Raw genomic sequence first — 6,000 nt, forward strand, 5'->3', positions numbered from 1 at the left:
GGAAAAAGCCTGGCAGACAAAAATTTAATTAATTTAATTGTACCAACTAACTGTATTTCCTTAGAAAATTTTTCTTAAAATTACCATAAAAGTCATCCCAGTAGTCATTTTGCCCTATCATTTGTGAACACCTAATACCTGAAAAATGCAGAAGCACAGATTACATGACTGAGAGGGAATGTAATAAACTTACTTTTGACATAGGAGCCCATAGGCTGCCACTATGCAGGCTCTTCATTACCCTCCTCATTACTAGCATACCTATCATTAAACTGTTTAGGGAATAATGTACTGCTGCCCAGTAAAGCACTCTGAACCCAGTGAATACTTGTGCAGAACTGGATAAAGAACTACAATATAATTCTGGAAATTAATTTGGAGCACCAGTCTTATGAGGAGCAGCAGAGGGACCTGGGGTTGTTTAGCCTGCAAAAAAGGAGAATCAGGGAAGACCTTATTGCTCTCTACTACCACCTCAAAGCAGGGTGTGCACAGGTGTGTGTCCATCTTTTTTCCCCATGTAACAACAGATAGGACAGAAGATTGTGCCAGGGGAGGTTTAGATTCAGTATTAGGAAAAATGTCTGCACTGGAAGGGTGGTGACGCATTGGAACAGGCTGCCCAGGGAAGTGGCAAAGTCACCATCCCTGAAGTGTTCAAAAAACATGCAGTTGTGGTACTTAGGGGCATGGTTTAGAGGTAGAGTTGGCAGTGCTGGTTAATGGACTCAGAATCACAGAGCAACTGAGAGGGAAAGACCTCTATGATTCTAAGTAAACAGAGACATTCAATTTCATCTAAAAAGTGTAAGCACCTTTCAGCTTGTTTTGTTCACCAATTTGAATGTTGGTGAATCTTGTTACCCAGAAACCCATATAAATTTGGTGTACGCCCTGCTTTTCTTTAGGAGCAATTCATTCCTTCCATTAAGGTAATTGGCAGTTAGGCCCTTATTCTGAGTGTGGAAAAGAGCACCTGCCTTACTTAAAATCATCAAGCAAATGAAAATGCCCATAATACTCTTGTGTATCTGGGAACATCTTTTTCTTCTTTCCTGTCTCCTACTTTATATGACACCTTCACAATTTACCTCACTATTACTGTTCATTAACAGGCATACAAAAAACTCCTTCTCCTAGCTCTGGTGAAACAGTAGTGAGATCTCTGAGACTGGCCGCATTTGAGAACTGTCCTACTTCACAACAAGCATCCTAATTAACCATGTCCAGAGGAAACTGCTTATGCTGCTGCAGATTAGGTATCACGAAATATTTAAGAAACAGAAGAAAATACAGTTCACAATGAAAATGTTAAAAAGGAAATCGCTCAGTTTGCCTGAATTTTATGTCTCAGACTAACAAGTCTTCTCATCTGGTTACATGTCTCCTGCCAACCATCTCAGCAGCTGGTAAAAAAAAAAAAAATCTGTCAATTTGTGCCTTAGGGTGTACAGGGCAAAGAAAGAACTTGGACAAACCCACACTGATTCAAACACACTGAAGGGCTTGTCAGCTGCCTTGATTAGTACAGGAAACAGCCTCTCAAGTTCAGAAAATGCCACAGGCTCATTCTTGAGGAAGAAGAAAATTTCCAGGAGTACACTGTGCTGCAAGACAATATGTTCCATTGCAAAACAGCTCTGCTCAGGCTCAACCCAACACAAGAACTGCAACTTGATGCTGAGCTAATAAGGAATTTAATATTTTTGGGGAAGTGCTTCTTTTTTCAACAAATTGGAACCATTTCATATAAAAAATACTCCATCAGGTCTTGGCAGGTATAATGCTGGGGTGTTTTTAATGCTGGCATTTTTTAAATTATGATAAAAATCCTATCACTTTCCCTTGGCTTTAGGATGGATGCCATCAATAGCAACAGCTGATGGTACTCATATTTATCATTTCAATTTTATGGAGTAATAAAAATATAAGATAGATTTTTGTTTCAGTAAGGAAACACAAAGCACTCTTAGTATTGGAGAGAATCACAAAATGTTTAAGGGCTGGAAGGGACCTCAAAGATCATGTTGTTCCAACCCCCCTGCCATGGGCAGGGACACCTTCCATAAGACCAGGCTGCTCAGAACCCCATCCAGCCTGGCCTTGAGCAATTCCAGCGATGGGTTATCCACAACTTCTCTGAGTAATCTGGGACAGTGCCTCACCACCCTCACCCTCAGTAAAGAATTTCTTCCTAATATGTAATCTAAACCTACTCTCTTTCAGTTTGAAGCCATCACCGCTTGTCCTGTCACTACATGCTCTTGTAAGAGAGGTAAAATTGTGGATAATCACTGGGGCATGTCAGTTCTTGCCCACACATAACTTCATGGCTACCCAGCCATGAGTATTAATGTCCATTTTAAAAGTATTTGTTTGAAAGGATGCTTCAAGAAAGGATATAGGTCTTTTCATGCATCTACAAAAACAGCAAGTGTGAGCAATTTCAAAAGTAAAGTAACTAAATAATTAAAACATTAAACAAAAAAGAGGAGCATAATAGACAAGAAACAAACTTAAATCTGCACTTTTATTTTCTTCTCTTTTTTTCTGAAACTGCCAATGGATTGTACTCTTTTCTTGGCTGAAAAACATTTTCTTTAATTCCAGAAAGCAAAATTAAGTATTGTGACTGCTTCCAAAATATTGTACAAGACATGGTATTAGACACTACAGATATAGCTCATTTTCCATTATAAAATATTTCTAGAACATAAGCCAGAATGAAGCTAGAAGGCAAGGAATCTGGAAATCTGGAGAGAAAGGTGTCAAGAGATGGCCAGGAGACACTCAAGGAAATATGAAGCAGAAAAACAAGAAAACAGATGACAGGATCAACCAAAGTAACAAACAAACAAACAAAAAATATAAAGGAGAAGAAGGGCAAAAGTTCATTTCATGCTTCATCAGTCTTCAACAACAAATTATCAGGAAGGACATGAGAAATCAAGGGAACAAATCTGAAGACTACACTAAGGTGGAGAATAAGAAGGGACATCAGAGAGGAAGAACAGAATTGTTTCTGAATGGGAGCTAAAAGAGAAATGGGCAAAGATAGACCATCTCACTGATTAGGCACACTTTGAAATCTAAATTTTAAATATTAATTTTGTCATCTACCTGAATACATAACAGCCTCTTCTTAGGGACTTTATATATCAAGGTTTAAAAATAAAAACTAAATGGATAAATAAACTCCATATAAATGGAGAGTTTAAGCACAGGCTACAAGTCAAATGCCAGTGTAGTACTTCCTAGGGTATTCTAAAAAGTCCAAAACATCCAAATCAAACAAGGTCAAACAATACACACAGTAAGTGTCCTACTTTAAAAATACTTCTACAATTGAAATTACACAGGCAGACATGAAAGGAATTTTCAATAAAATTGTTTTATTTCAACGACTGTAGGGAAAACAAAGTCACGTTACATTTGAATCCATGCATCTACCTACCAGTATTTTAGGAAAGTGCAGGAAAAAACTATCATTCTTTAATAAAACCAAAAAAACATCAACGACTTGCTAATAGAAAATACTATTTGAATGGCATATTGGTAAGCAAAAATCCAGATTTTGAAACATTAACATACAAATAAAGTGACATGGGATAATAACAGGCTTACTATTTTTTCTGCATTCTTTTCTAGCTTTTCTGCCTAGAAATTGATGCTGCCACCATGAAACACTCCAGTGACTTAGCCCGCATTAATCAAAGGATGTGTGTTGCTTTATTTCAGAAGATGCATGCTGCTATAGAAAACATCTCTACCAATTAAAACTCCTGCACACAAATTAAAGGCTAGGCTATCATTATGATATGAAGACAGATTCCAGTATCTGCAAACAAAAAATGGAGCAATTATTCATGTAGTTAACTGAAAATCTAGAAATAATGTAACTTCTCATAAGTGGCTGTCTGGCTATCTGCCAAAAGAAAATGGAAAATATGCAGATTTACCTTTGTGATCTATACTATATTTTGGGTATTGGCTATTGTCCTCTATTAAACTTCTCTCTCTCATGCCATATGATAAGTCATTTCACAGAGACAAATTCTATGAATTTGAAAATAAATGCTTCAGGAGAAATTACGATGGTTTTATTAAAGAAGAAGCATCTGAGAAAGTTTTATGTAACAAGTCCATAGAAACATTTCACTAACAATCAGATCAGTAGCAGTGCAGAACGGGTTAAACGAAAGACATCATGGAACTGAAGCAGACTTTCTACTTGTGTGTCAGCAGCTCTAACAATTGTATGCCATGGGATCAGCATAAAACATGCTGTGAAAACCCCAAATTAAAGAGAAATATAAAAACAATAGAGATATGTTCTAAAACTGACATGTTTAAGGAAAAATTAACTTAACCCTGGATTTTAAAGATGTTTAAGTTCTTAATTCATCCTGAAATTAAGCATTCAGATGAGCAGGTATCTTTTGAAGCCACATCTTTAATGCTTACAAATATAAGGCCAGGACTGGATCATGAAGTTCTCTACAGACAAGTACAGCACTATATCCAACATTATGAAACCTGCCCATGATTCACAGCATTGTGCCAACGTATTCTCATTTGCAGGATGAAAGGGCTCTTCTGAGGTTCAGATTCCACTAAATATGCTTTGATCTAGAAATACACCATTAGGAAACCAGTGGGAATTAGACAAGAAAAATGCATGACTTTTCAGTGAACATGGAATAATCCATCCCCTGATTTTCCTTGCCTGTTTTTCCTATTATGCAAAATCCCAACCAAAAAATGGCATCTGAGCAATGAACATACCCCTACAAGACTCTTCAGTACTATAGTTTAAAGAAAGGAGAGGCCCAGTCTTATCATGTTTATATTCTTATTACAGTCTTTATTGGGTTTGCATGTCCAGGTTTGGGTAGTGGGGGGCTACAGGGATAGCTTGTGTGAGAAGCTGCCAGAAGCTTCCTCCCTGTCCAGCAGAGCCAATCCCAGCTGGCTCTATCAAACATTACCAGCTTTCATTTCAGGACCAGTTTATACACTGTTTTTCCTATTAAACCTTCAATAATAAGAGACAAAGTTTAAAGAAACACTCTTACTTGTAAAAGTTGTTTTCTAACATGATACTGACGAACCAATGCAGTTTACAGGTGCTATCATGGAGGACCATCACATGATAAGAGCAAAGGTATTTCTCCTTGAGGATCTTCAAGAAGAGTGATAAGGGGTGGCTCAGCAGGCAGATCTTAGCTGGGAGATGACATCTCAATAACAGATGATGAACGACTGGGTGGGTGGCAGCACATAGAAAATGCTATGAAGAGATCTGAAGAGAAAAACATAACCTGCTTGTTGTAGGAAAAAAAAGATAAAGATCACGGGTCAAACTTTTAAGTAAGGACGATCAGAAGTGTTTTGAAGGGATACAAATCAGGCAGATATAAGCTGACATCCTGAGAGAAGGTTGTAGAAGCAACAAGAGAGGCAAATGTGAAAAATTAGCTGGATAGATAGACTAGATAAATAGATAGACCAATCTTTCACTGCTCACTTGTATGCTTGTTGCAAGCAAAAGAGAAGACAACCTGATACCCCTGGCTGTGGGTATCACCCTGAATTGTCTTGTAAGTATTTGGCACTGCAGGCAATGTGATATTCCCTAGACAGAACCTGAGATCAAACTCATCCTTAAATATTCATCTTGCGTTGCCTTTTGCACTACAAGCAGGAGCTATTCCTAATTTTAGAAAGCTTCTCCCTTATATGAATTGTCATAAATACAGATGGTTAAAAATTAAACTTTTCCTTAGCAGAATGTCAATATATTTATTCTATTAATAAAGTCACTGGTTTTATTTGTAGTTCAGGAACATTTTATAAATGCTTTACTCCTTCACCTGCTAGCAGATGTATATCTTCAATACACCTAAGAAAGACAAATAGACATGATGAAGAAATGATCCTTTTTCTTTCTTTTCTTCAAAGCTCCATCGTTCTGTATGAAAAGCTAGTAGTGTAGGTATA

The 6,000-nt window shown here is 37.3% G+C and overlaps 1 protein-coding gene across 15 annotated transcripts in view; it reads right to left on the minus strand.

Annotated features, from left to right (window-relative positions):
• Positions 1-5,280, minus strand: part of KHDRBS2 (KH RNA binding domain containing, signal transduction associated 2) — a 299,012-nt gene extending 293,732 nt beyond the window's left edge. For all 15 annotated transcript variants that reach the window (XR_006014113.1, XR_006014102.1, XR_006014104.1 and 12 more), the window contains exon 1: positions 5,076-5,280. The gene's annotated coding sequence lies outside the window, so the exon portion shown is untranslated. The remainder of the gene's footprint in view (positions 1-5,075) is intronic.
• Between the last annotated feature and the right edge of the window lie 720 nt (positions 5,281-6,000).

Source organism: Corvus kubaryi, unplaced genomic scaffold (genome assembly GCF_017639235.1).
Source record: "Corvus kubaryi isolate FWS band 111438036 unplaced genomic scaffold, C.kubaryi_AGA036_p1.0 split3-73, whole genome shotgun sequence".
NCBI lineage: Eukaryota > Metazoa > Chordata > Aves > Passeriformes > Corvidae > Corvus > Corvus kubaryi.